Genomic DNA, 14,567 nt, shown 5'->3' with positions numbered 1-14,567 from the left:
CCAGCCATGTGGAGATATAGAATGTCCCAAAAACTCAATCTCTTCAGAGCAGTGGTAAGGCTGCATGGCTCATTATTGATTTAAAACCATCCATAATCACTGCATCTCCCAAGCCAGAACACTATTTTAATTTCATTGCTATGGACGGTTTGTTCTCACAATAGACATATAGGGCCCCCAGATATTAAAAGAGGGGATAAAAACTAAAGGAATGTCTGTTAACACATTTACTAGGTCAGGAACAAGACAAGAAAGTACTGTACCTGTCACTGTTTCTCTTGATGTCATTATGTGGTTTTGTAGGTTGGAGAAAACATTACACAGTATAGATTTCCCCCCCCCCCCAATTTTATTGAAATTGAAGTGAAACATAATAATTATTGGTTGCTCATTTATGTTGTATGTATTAGTTTTAACCTTTACGTGTCTGGAACTGTTGGGGTCCCTTACTACTTTAGGAGGAAAACCTTAGGACTGAATCATAATGGTAAAGCGTACCTCTTACCTCTTCAGTCTCCTGACGATGACTAGAGCAAGCTAGTCGAAACGTTGAGGCAAATTTAAGAACTGACTCCGCCGTAGTACAGTTAACTATGATCCTATAAGCTAAAGTAGTAGTCCCAGCCTACTATAGATACCATTCGCTTGGGCAGGACAATCTTTTCAGAACTGAGAAGTCTCCCGAACACCCGAACAATCTACTCCGCGGTAGTAGAATAAAGAAAGACAGTTTCTCTAAGAACAAGCTCTACCTGATGGCAAGTATAGATACACACATAGTGTTACCGCAAACCAAATATATATTGATACCTCACCATGCAATGCCTCAAATCCTATTTAGGTATAATTTACTTATAAAGCAAGCACACAACACTGGTAATTCAAATCAATTCAATTCAATCAGACATTTATTTCATATTGACAGTAATTACAATTTGTTTAAGGACAATTTTAAATGTCAAAGACCAATGACCGTACTTTGTGTGACCCAACATACTGTAGGCTAAACGGAAATGACAAATTAAGTAGGATTTGAAACTTTGCATGGTGGAGATAAGATAGAGAAGAGTTTGCGGTAACACCATGTAATAACAATCTTTAAATGAGTTGGGGTGGTTCTGAAAAGAACCGTTGGATTAACTCGACGTTTCGATCAGTATGCTCTGATCGTCTTCTGGAGAAATGACAAACCTCTGGAAATTGCTAACAGAAATTGCTAACAGAAATCATGAAATGGAAACCCCTGAAAAAATGTTCACTATTAGAGTAAACTTATTGTTTTACAAAATAAAATATTTAAAGGGAGGTCCCACTTTGACCATCTTTATACGATGTTAGTTAGACCTGTGTGTAAATCATTGAACCTTTATATTTTCACTCCTACCAATGACACGCACAACCCCTTTAATTTAAACTCAGAGCCCTGGTTTTTTGTTTGTCTGTCACCTTTAAATTCCCCCTTAAGAATATTGACCTAAATTGAAAGTCAGAAATGCATTTGTTATTGTTTTGACAGTTGGTTTGTTGACATATACTGTCTGCTATGGTTTTCTTATTTTAGTTTGCATTTTATTATTATATGCCTCTGTGAAAGGTGGGTTCTTCACCCTTTAGCGCTATACCTAATATTAAAAATTTGTGCTGATAGCACTTTTAAGAGCATTTTTTGAAATTGGAAATCGAAGATTGTAAAAGAAAGCTATAGTTTTGAAAAGGCACAATACACAGGTTTCTGCATATATTTTGATCACAATTTTGTATACATTGCGTTAAAAGGCAATTAGAAAAAAAAGTCATTACTCCTGCCTATTCCCATGCATAAATGCCCTTTTTGTTAAAAGCATAATAATGTTGAACATATGAACACTATCTGTAATTCATCAATTCCTGTCTCATCCAGTGGCTCTGTTTCGTGAAAGGCTACGCACAAATTAGCGCCAGTAATAGCTTGCACGCCATGTGTGATTAAACACTCCACACCATGTCATATCACACATTTAAACATCGCAATGCAATCTCCTCTCGTCTCGACCAATCAGAATAGACAAACTGTCTCAGGTATTTATTAATATTTTTTTACTTCTCAATATCTCTTTAAATTATTCTGATAGCCGTGAATTGACAAATGTGTTTTGACAGAAATGATACCAATGCAGATTCCCTTTATTGTAAATTCCCTGTTGATTATTTTAAACTATACAGAAAATTTGTAACTCTAATGTCGCCCGGCGTGCAAAATATTGACACACATTGGCATTAAGTATGCATGTGACCTTTAAACAAGTAAAAAGCCTTTAAATATAAATGTGAGTGATGAATTAAATCATATCTGAAAATCTACTCCAGTAAGGCTCTGGAAGCATGCACCACAGCAATGTGTGCATCACCAGGCGCCGATTCCCTTAAGGCATGCCATTGTGGTTCTGCTGTCTCTCGTTCCAATCACTCAAATGAAGCCAAGCCAATTAGCACATTGGCCATTCCCTATGAGAAGGCTGAGTGCCTTACTGTCATCTGACGAGTGGGCCATCTATTCCAGCATCCTCTATTGCTCTTTACTGATGGAGATAACTCTCCAGTCACGATCTTCTCCTCTACTTCTTGGTTCGTCTCACCACCCCCCTTCAAACATGTCGTCTCATTGTCGTCTTGCGAGTAATTTTGTTATTCTACGTTTACCCAGAGAGGTCAGGTCGCTATGCTGATCTGGAGCCAGACCCCGCAAGAAGACTCATTTTTGAAATTAAACAGATTTGTCTTCATTAGTGAATCTATGGAAACCGGCATATTCCCGTAATCAGTTACTCTGCCAATGTGACATAAGACTGTTTGTCTGATGCTTGGCATATGTGATAATTCTTGAAATATATTACGGAGTTGTGCCTCTTATGCTACATTAGCTGTTGTGCAAGGCCTCTTGCTGATCAAGCTACACGCTCCATCCATTTTGTGTGATACTCACTATGGATTGCCATACATAAATCTTTCAGCAGACTGTCCATGATGTTATTTTTTACACTACGTGCTCAGTGTAACATGTACTTTACATGATTTCAACCCACTGCAAATTTATCAGGGGAGTGCCCCAGGATGACAACCCATAAAAATTCATCAAGGAGAAAGGGAAAAGGGTCCTTGGGTAAATGATTTTACTCAATTTTACCTTGGAGTTAATTGTTAAAGGGATGCTAAACAATGCTAAATAATTGGTTCTTAGAATTCATCACTTCAATTACCTATTTTGTAAATACTCAGCGCCTTGAGTACCTTGTTTGGTAGATACGTGCGCTATATAAGACTTCGATATTATTATTATTAATTATTATATACAAGACTGGTTTATTTCAATCTGATTGCCTACTGATAAAGTTTGCTAGTATCAAGGGCTCATGTTTTACGCTGGACTGCAGGCCTGAGGCCAGGGATTTTAGTGTTGGGCCAGTGAACTTAATATCAGTATGTTTTCTATCCCGTTTTTGTTTCTTAATGTTATCCTTATTGTATTTCAATGTAACTGTGTTTACTGTATGTTGCCTGATATGTAAATACATATCTATAATAGAAAAATGTAGTCTATACAGGAAGGGTAATTGCATTAGATTTTTTAATTACCTAGCTTTCCTTCAATGATTTGAATGAAAGTGACAACACATAAGAAGTGGTTGGTTAAGATTAAGACAACCTTTTGCATTTTGGTAAAGTAACAGTGTGTAACTCCGAGGGTGGGGGTGGAAGATAGGGGCGAGGGGGTGATTAGAGAGTGCTCATCCCCAACCTCGTCCCCAGGGTGTGTTGAGCGGTTAGAAGGTTGACCGCTCTCTCACCCTAGTATTGGATCATTTGCATATATCCAAAACATTGTTGGTTGCCAGCGACTGGCTGTACCATTGTAAAGTCGTTGTCCAATCAGGGTCCAAGTAAGGAGTTTCCATCCCAGGGTTTACTATTGTATACATGGTTGAAAATAAAGTAAACCATGGGGACGAGGTTGGCTCATCCCCTCACTCAGAGCCCTTGACCCATGAGATTAAAATAAAGCAATAATAGTTATAGATAAATAAGTAAGTAATGTATTACCTTTCGTTCCCCCTCCCTAAATGAAAATGTTAATATGCTTGTTTTGCCAATTTTATGAAACAAACAGGGCTCATATATTCTAGTTTTTAAAACTGAAAAGGTGACATTATAACAAGGCTTTGTCTCAGGAACCCCCCCCCCCTCCAATGAAAGACACTGTGATGAAGACAAGGCATGTTTTAACAACCATACTTTTCTTCTGTGGTCATGACCACCACTCTCGCAGTAAGCCATGTTGACGAAGATGCAGCTTTACTTAATGGTACAGGTGATAGCAATAGTGTACCATGCCTGTACAAGCAAGCGTGCAGCACCCGTACCTGTACCTGTAGATATTTTCTTACACCATATATAATTTCCTCACAATATATCCAGCCCAGAATTATTTTCCTAAGCTTGCTGCAGGCATTTGGTTTCAATCGGACCGTGATGAACGTAAGGTTACGACTTGGTGAGCAGCCAGATTGGATCGATAAATGCCATGCATATACCCAGCTTTGAACCTTGTGTAAAGATGAAACATAATGTTGATGATGAGAGGAAATGGGTATGTATGGTTCAGCCGCTGTCTGCTGCTGTCATACTTGGAACCTATTAGTTACCAGGGTTATTGTATAATCATAAACTGGCTTTGCATCCATTGAAGAAACTATAGATTTTCATAATGGCTGTGGAAGGCTTGAGTGACTTATATTGAAACCAAATATAGCATAATACAGGGTAATTAAAGACTCTGGACACTATTGGTAATTGTCAAAGACTAGTCTTCACAGTTGGTGTATCTCAACATATGCATAAAATAACAAACCTGTGAAAATTTGGGCTCAATCGGTCGTCGAAGTTGAGAGATATTAATGAAAGAAAAAAACACCCTTGTCACTCATAGTTGTGTGCTTTCATATGCTTGATTTCGAGACCTCAAATTCTAAACCTGAGGTCTCGAAATCAAATTCGTGGAAAATTACTTCTTTCTCGAAAACTACGCCACTTCAGAGGGAGCTGTTTCTCACAATGTTTTATACTATCAACCTGTCCCCATTACTTGTAATCAAGAAAGGTTTTATGACAATAATTGTTTTGAGTAATTACCAATAGTGTCCACTGCCTTTAAAAAGCTAGAATATAGACAACATTACGCATGTATAATTAAAAGAATAATTATACGTATCAAATATTCAGGTGACCCTTGTTGGGTGGGTTCCTAAATGGCTTTTGTGTGTTACGTTTTCTCAAGCCACATGTATTCCATCACCTAGGCCAACTAGTTATCAGTGAATTATTTCCCGTAAATAATATAACAAAATGCTCATTAAAGGCAGTGGACACTATTGGTAATTGTCAAAGACCAGTCTTCTCACTTGGTGCATGTATCTCAACATATGCATAGAATAACAAACCTATGAAAATTTGAGCTTAATCGGTCGTTGAAGTGGCGAGATGATAATGAAAGAAAAAAACACCCTTGTCACACGAAATTGTGTGCTTTCAGATTTCTTGATTTCGAGACCTCAAATTCTAAATCTGAGGTCTCGAAATCAAATTCGTGGAAAATTACTTCTTTCTCGAAAACTACTCCACTTCAGAGGGAGCCGTTTCTCACAATGTTTTATACTGTCAACCCCTCCCCATTACTCGTTAAAGGTTTTATGCTAATAATTATTTTGAGTAATTACCAATAGTGTCCACTGCCTTTAAATATATCAGTTGCTACTCAAAACTCAACATCAGCTAGTATTACCACGGACAGTGTTGACAAAATATTTCAGTCAAAATATTTTATTTTGCAACGCAAAATTGTAACCTATTACGCCTGACCTGCGGACAAGTTTATAATGCTGTAAATGTTAATCAGATAATATTAACAGTTGTATTGCTTCTGACTGGCACCCCGGAACAAAGATATTGACAAAATAGGGACACTGCCAACAAAGGGTTAGATAGCTCAGTTGGTAGAGCGCCGGTACGTTAATCCGGAGGTTGTTGGTTCGAATTCCACTCTAGTCAATTCTTTGTTCAACCCCCAAAATCAGATAACACTGCTTAGAACAAAAACAACAGCATCAGCAACAAACCAGTCTCAATCACTGTATATTTCTCTTGTTATTTAAATTTGTTTGGGCTGATATCTGCAAAAACATTACTTGTCTTTGTTAAGACTCGAGCCTTTTTATGTATTTCAAATAATAATCTTGTTCTTGTCTTTTTGAAGTAAAAAGACAAGCAAGATAAACAGGCTGAGCCCTCCTCCATCTTTATTGGCTCAATTTTTTTTCAGAGGACTATTATACCCATTTAATACTTTGTCTGGTTTTGTAATGTTCTGCTGAATTAGTGGTTATTGTTGCCTAGTATCTGCTCCTACCTGTTGTATTCATCCTAAATTGCAGGTCCTACAATAGTTCTTTTAGAATTATAGTACCTCTGTTCTTTATCTCTTTTTGGGGTTCCCAGAAGTCCTTCTGAACCAGTGATTATCCTTTGTTCAAAATTGCTTTTCTCCCCCCAGTCACACACTGTTGGCAAGGTATTTAACCATTCTAGTGCTTTGAGGTGACTCTATAGAGTTCCAGCCTGCTCAGCTTGAACGAGGTTAATGATGCAGAAAGTGTCAGTCTCAACTAAAAAGTTCCCAATTGAGGTATCCATATTCCCATCGAGGTATTATAACCCTCAAGCAAGGCGTTATGTTCCTCTAATCGGGATAGTAAGTTTCAAATGACCAGCCCCCCCCCATGAGCGTAAATGAAGCATGAACTGAGCAGCAGTGTGTGATGAGATATTACATTGTAGACACTTTGACATCCAGTGGCAAATCAAATAGTCGCTGGGCCAATACAGATTGCTTAAGCTGTAAATAACAACACCCCTATTTGGTTCACTTTTCAAAACTTTCACAATCGAAAATCCTGACGAAACTACAAGGTTTCTGTTTAAAATAGATTTTAAAGTGGAAAATCTGCTTTGAAACACAACCTTTGGTATAGTGCACTTTCACTTAGATCAAGTGGTTGAATCTGATTTTATTAAGACTGTGGAGTTGGTCCACACACATGCGCGCATTACAAGTCTTATTATTATTATTTATTATTACATGCACAACCAAGTCTTCCCTGGCAACCTACTTCCAGCCCGCCCTTGAAAAAATGAGCCTCTGACAACCAGTATTCAAAACCAATGGTGAAAACTAGGGTAACATGTTAGGGGGGGGGGGGGCTTCAACAAGTTCTAGGGGTTTACTTCTGGCCATTCTTTAGTTTCTTGTTACATTTTTCTGAAACCTTGTTTTAATGAAAGTTGTCAACTAAACAGAACAGAAGGTCTTGCATGACATAAAGTACTGGGGTCCACCATGGTGCAGAACAAAGTCTAGAATCAACATATGCCCCTTGAAGAGTCAGGTCTGCATTCCTGTCAGTCTTGACTGATGCAGGATAAACAACTGACAGCAATTAGCATTTAACTGTCTCTAAATAATGGACCACAAGCCTCTGCCCTGGGGAAAGAATAACTGAGTTAACAGTTCTATTAAGTAAAGAGAAGCAGGTGGCAGGTTGTTATAAACAACTCAACACTGAAGACCTGTGTCCTCATCCAGGTCATTCCCCTGGTAATCTGGGTTCCTTTGATCATGTCTTGATGGTCCTTTCTCTATGGTTTGATGTTCTTGTTTTCCCCTAGCACTAGTGGGCCAAATGAAGAACAACAATGAGTGTCTGTGAGTAACCCCAATAATTAAGGGTTATTCATACATTTTTTCCCCAAAGTATAATTCAGCTTTGTGATTCACTCATTTTCTTTTTGAAAGTGAAAGTAAAGTTACCAATGTTTGTTTGTTTGTTTTATTTCCATTTGTGCAACAACAAAATTACAGGAATACTGGTTACAAGTAAATAAATAACGTTATAAAAACTAAGTAAGTACAAATGGGGGTTGCAATTGTAGCTGGTCCCATGTCAAGTTTTGCTAATCGTTTTTGTTGACAAATATTATGATTATATTCAAATTTCTGCTGTATGGTCCCATATCATTTAAAATTTGGCAGCTTTGGATGATTTTGGATGCTGCGAAAAAGTTATACCAGCAGGGATACAGTACCAAGGCATTTTGCACCTTTTTCAGGTGAGGTTGGTGACTTGTAATTTTCCCCCACTTTCTTGAGGTCTCTACCATTGGAAAATAACTGCCTCACAAGACTGAATTTGACCTTGAAGCACCTTGTTAACAATTATATTATAGGTTTGAATCACTTCTTACAAAACGTTCTCTGTCTTTCTTTTTCCTTTCTAAGTTCAGACATTCAGCCAAGTTGTCATTCAAATGTGGTGACAAAAATCTCACACATGCATCTTGTCCCAAAATATTTTTGAAAATACATGCTTAACAAATTTTGTCTTACCCTTACACAAACTTTAGCCTATTTAGAGAAGCCTGATCATTATGATTTCATCATAGATTTTATTATTTTTTTTCTCAAATGAAACATTGTCTTTGATCATCTTCTCTGTCATGACAGGACCCAATTTGTAAAAGATTTGTAAAATGTACAACCCACTGCACATTCAGTAAAAGCAATTGCAATAGGTCCGTGTCTAATTCTCTGAACAAGCCCATTAATTTGGTTTCGAAAATGTGCATGTAGGACAAGTCACTCAGTATGTGATTCACAGTTTTAAAAGCTTTTTTTTTGTTAGTCCTTTCAAAGTCTGAATACAATTATGATCATTAAAACATTTAAAACTCCCAGGAATCACTGCCATGGACAAAAATAAGCAGAGTTCTGGGGAATATGCATAATGTATAGCATTAGCCTTTTCTGAGGAAAATCTAAGTGTTAGTTTAAATTGGACGAACACCAATCTTTGGGCTCTTCAAGTCTTAGGGGCATTCAAACTGGGACCTGTTAAAGTGTGCAAGTTTGTTTTCTTCATGCGTTGAAGCAGTGCACGTGGGACTAAAGTGGTCTCACTCAAAACATTCAAATACGTGCAAGACTTGCACTGTCTATATTTGTCAGACACACACTCTAACTCTCTCTCAACATAATGCAGATGGTTTTCATTGAAGGCATTTCTGATTGGTTGCAGGACCTTACAGGTTTGCAATATATGAGGTTTGGGATCAGGTTGGTTTCTTTCCCTATCACCTCTTTGGACCCGGTTCGAATCCCACCACAGACTGGAGCCTGTGAATTGGGGTTTCCCCATTTGTGTTTTTACTCCCACATCTAAAACTGAATATAAAAATATCTGTACAACTTAGCGAGTAATCTGAAACAAAATTTTATCAAATTACAAAACTTGTAATTACCATGTTATTGAATTGTTTGACTGATTGACACATCAAAAGTTGTTTAAAGGGGAGGTACACGTTTGAAAATTACTCAAAACAAATATTAACTAAAAAACTGACTTGGTAACGAGCATTGGAGAGCTGTTGATAGTATAAAACATTGTGAGAAACGGCTCCCTCTGAAGTAACGTAGTTTTTGAGAAAGAGGTTATTTATCACTAAAATATTAAAAGACTTCTAGCTAGAAGTCTTTTATTCCTATTTGAAAGCGCACAAATTCGTTCAACAAGGGTGTTTTTTCTTTCATAATTTTCTCGCAACTTCGATGACCAATTGAGCCCAAATTTTCACAGGCTTGTTATTTTATGCTTATGATGGGATACACCAAGTGCGAACACTGGTCTTTGACAATTACCATACATGTATAGTGCCTTTAAACAGAAGTTGCCTTTAGACATCTCGATAATTTGTTTTAGTGTAAACTGAGAACAGTATTGCTGTAAAAAGAAGAAGAAAATTAATTAAGGTTCCCTGCGGAGTGCCCGATGCTTCATTTTGAAAGGGCAAGGTCACTAATACGTTTTCTCCTGTGGTAAATTGTACCTCCATCGGGAAGTTTCTGTTGGAACATTCAAGGGGCACCAAGGCAATGACCTGGGGCAAAAGATTCAAGTACATTTGTTGGTTTTATTATAAAGAGATTCCATGAAATTCACGTATTTTGGAGATGTGCAACTTACAAAATATTTCCTTTAATACTAAATCCAAATATTCTAATCACGTTAAATTCTTCGTTGTATCCTTTATAAGAGACAATTACTGATTTCAGATGAAGAAACAATATTGCAATATTTAAACAATATAGGCTTAAACTATTTCCAAATCCCCTTAATAATTTACAAACAGCAGTGTGCCATTTTCCAATATTACTAAGACTCAATATATATTTGTTAAATCTCCAGTTTGTTTTATTCCCATCTTTTTCGGGGATCCAATTATCCACTCATGGGAGCATACGATACACACCCAACCTCCTTCTGTAAATATCTCAAGCAGGCAAGGCATGTATAGGATGGCTTTTTTCACCAACCTAAGGCCGAGTAAAAAAGGAAACATGATTAGCGTCCCCGCCCGCTTTATTTTTTTAGAGGCCGCCTCCTTCTTAAATTTTTGTTTTTTGTTTAAATGATTTTCTTTAAACATAAAAACGGGATATACTGAACCGATCTCAGCACAAAAAAAAGTTTTGAAAAATAGCCCAGCAGTTGGTCTTAAAGAATGTGTCGGGCAGCCATTTAAAAAAAAAAAGGGAAAAAAAAGGAGAAGTAAAAAGGCCCTCATGTTTCATTCAGGTATTGTGTGTTTGAACAGTAGAAAGAAACAATGGATATTTGAAATTTTAAAAAGAATGGCGGCCATCTTGAAAATAGAAAAAAAATGTATAAAAGACCCCTCCTTATTACTTTTTTTGAGAAACCCAGACGCTAAACATGTTTCTTTTTTCACCAACCTAATCAATAATTCAAGGCCATCTGAGAAGAGAACGCGCAAGGAGGCGGGAAACCTAAGATGATAGTTGTCTGATAAATATTCTGGTCTCTGCTTATGGACCCCTTGAGCTATGGTTCTGTGGGTGTTGGGTGTTTAAATTAAGCACAGTAGACAACAGCCGAAGCTAATTGTAATAATTTACGGAGAAATTAAATTAGTGTGGTGTTACTTATCTTGTTAATTGGTTAGATTGAGCCCAGTTTGTTCGATTGAGATGAAGTGGAATGTCTGATGTAATAGAGACTGAATTTGGATGGAATGAGATTTTTTGAGACATAATGATACTTTTTGTTATACTGTTTATAAATAAAAGTAAATAAAGGCTAAAATCTGATGTTTGTCAAAATAATATTACATAAAGCAGGTTATGGTATGTTGTTAGTTAAGCTCATTTGGTTTAAAATGGATCAAATCAGTGAGCATAGATGCATCGCACATGAGGTCATTGATGAAAAAGAATGATATATTCTTGCACACGTTCACGTTTCATCAAGGATGGCACAGTTATTTCAGGCTCTAAATATATCTACAGTTTGACTCATTTTTGTGTGTGTGAATGTCTTCCTATATTTTATCTTTTTCTTTAGTATTGTTCTTCTCTGTGAAGGTTCTTCACAGAGAAGAATAATATTGATGACAATGCACAGTTTTAGGCTTAACAAAAAAACAGTTTATGGTTTAAATATTAATTTTTCCCAATACCTGTTATGTGGTTTTTCTATCTTCTGGTAATGAAAAACTTAATGGACTTTCCATTTGATGCAAGGTTTTTGGTTACAGAAAAGACGTATTAAAGAAACAAAGTTACTTTCTTCTTTAAAGTGACTTCCTGACAGATTGGATTCTAAGTATGTCTGTTGTAAACACTGAGCTATATGCCAGGCCAGCTAGAAGAGCCGGCTGCATGGAATATCCAACTCAACAAATCATAGGCCAAGTTGATTTTTCGCTCTCAATCAAGTGTTTTGACAGTCAGAGAATCTGTCGTTTATTTTGCTTTGCCTCGGACAGCAAAATGCCGAAGCTATATTTGGAATCGGGCATTATCTAAGGAGTTGAAATTGTGCAGTAGGGAGCTTCTGTTTAAAATTGCTGCCATTTCTTGAAAAATCATTTGTCGCTTTTTGTACTCCCAGTGAGACGTGTCAAGGGACTCGCAATGAGAATAGAGAGATTTGTCGTCTCTCTACTACGTTTTTTTTAATCACTCATCTAGCGACCAGCTCTAGTGCTCCACAGTAACGAGATTGGGTTTCAGCAAGGCGTGAGAAGCTCAAGGATCTTAATTTGGGCGACATGGGAAAAAACATTTGTCCAAGGATCCAGACTGACATGGGACTTTACTGAATTGAGCAGAATGCAATCTTAAATTTTCATTTGCAATTTTCACCAGCTGTATTTTATGTGACCTTGTCAGTGCCAGCTCCCTCATCTCATACAGTCAGTATCCTGTTGAAATTTCATAAAGAGGAGGATTCTGTTGGTATAGGATATAATATTGTTTGCTTTCTCGGGATTCATGATGGCGAGTTCGTCCTCTCGCACGTTTTCACGTCGACAGATCGGGGTGTCACGTCTAGCACCTGCTAATAGGATTATATCTGTTGAAGCGGGGTCGCGTTTTGCGCGAAGAGGATCGGACGATGAGTGCACCTTGTCAATTGGTAAGAAGGATGGGGAGGAGGGTGGGGGGGGGGGGATACCGTATACGCAACAGGAGTGATTGGCGATCAGTCTACACTCCACTTCTTTTTAGTACATGATCATGGATTTTCTTTAGTACCTTCTGCATTAGCATCTTCTGGTCGATGCTGTGCATGCAGTAGATTGGGGCAAGAACATCAACATATTGCAGACTTTGTTATTTTTGGGGTTGCGATTTTTTATTTATTCTGCAAGGGGAGGTTAAAGCACACAACTAAGGTAATGTTATGTACTTGTGCTTTGGCATTATTTGTATAGCAATTAGCTGTTATTGTAAACAATTCTTTTTGTAGCAAACGGCCTAACAGCGTCTTTTATGGGCACCTCAAAGCATGTGAATAATGCAATTATTTTTTTTTAAGACAGGTTTTTTTAAATTTTTGAAACGGCGGCCATGTATGTCACACCTTATAAAGATTTACAAAGTGTTCGGCACATTCAGCAAATAATGTGTGTCTTAAAGGCAGTGGACACAATTGGTAATTACTCAAAATAATTATTAGCATTGAGCCTTTCTTGATTACGAGTAATGGGGAGAGGTTGATGGTATAAAACATTGTGAGAAACGGTTCCCTCTGAAGTGCCATGGTTTTTGAGAAAGAAGTAATTTTCAACGAATTTGATTTTGAGACCTCAGATTTAGGTCTTGAAATCAACCATCTAAACGCACACAACTTTGTGTGACAAGGGTGTTTTCTTTCTTTCATTATTATCTCGCAAGTTCGATGACCGATTGAGCTCAAAATTTCAGAGGTATGTTATTTTATGCATATGTTGAGATACACCAACTGTGAAGGCTAGTCTTTGACAATTCTCAATAGTGTTCACTGTCTTGAAAAACCCAGGACTTGATCCCACAGATCAGAAACACCACAGCTTGAGTCCGGTGCGCTTGTCTGCCAGTTATGAGAAAGAAAAGCAAAAAACAATTATAAAAATTCTCTTAAAACTATAAAAATCTATACAAATTAATTATGCCCTTATTTACAGACTTGTAGACCCATCTTGTAATTGTTTTACTTTGCAAAAAAACCCTTGTTTTCTGACTTTTTTTAAAATGTCAAAAAAGTACATTAAATTAAATTAAATTAAATTAAATGTTATTTATTTCATCGCAATTTACAGGTAAAAAGTTAAATTTATTTATTTAGCAAAAAAACACATAATTTTCTGCCTTTTTAAAAATGTTAATAATGTACATTAAATTAAATTAAATGTTATTTATTTCATCGCAATTTACAAGTAAAAAGTTAAATTTATTTTAAAAGTCTCAAATTAAACTAGATGAAATTAAATTTTATTTATTTCATCACAAATTACAAGTAAAAATTGGAATTTGTTTTCCAGGTGTGTGCACTAAAACAATAATGTCCAATACTGACCAAAGGACAATTCAATACAATAACTTACACCATTTTTATACTAAAACACTTAACAATTAAAAAGTTAAACAAAAACAAACTGATCAAACTGCGCAAAAACCAAATTACCACATAAAAAGGGGTTTCAAAAGATGAATTGCACTGCAGTAAAAAGATAGTAGGAACCAATTTGTACAAAATCACATTTTATGAGGAAAATCGTTGGATGTATAGGGCCTAAATGTGAGCAATAGAAAAAAATATAAGTAAAAAATAGGGCCCTACAGTAAAAGGAAAGGATTTTGTAATGTAGTTTACTAATTCACAGAAAAAAAACCATCTTTTCACTTTAGTTTGATTTGTAACATGACAACAAAATCATTATGTTCGGGAATTAACACCATCATCAATATACACAATAAATTGATGATAAAAAAAAGAAAAAGTATTCACTGCAGGCCCCCTCATGCTCTCCACAAAATAATAAATGCAACGTTAAACCTTGATTTATTCTCAAGAATGTGCTCTTCCAAAATTCTTGCTTGCATGTTAATAGGTTTTTCTTAACATAAACATAATGCATGA

At 36.6% G+C, this 14,567-nt stretch overlaps 1 protein-coding gene across 3 annotated transcripts in view; it reads left to right on the top strand.

The window, feature by feature from the left end:
* Positions 1 to 14,567, top strand: part of LOC139947482 (dystrophin-like) — a 252,509-nt gene that overhangs the window by 15,901 nt on the left and 222,041 nt on the right. The gene's annotated exons all lie outside the window — the stretch shown is intronic.

This window comes from Asterias amurensis, chromosome 14 (assembly GCF_032118995.1).
Source record: "Asterias amurensis chromosome 14, ASM3211899v1".
NCBI lineage: Eukaryota > Metazoa > Echinodermata > Asteroidea > Forcipulatida > Asteriidae > Asterias > Asterias amurensis.
This window is presented reverse-complemented; position numbering and strand designations above follow the sequence as displayed.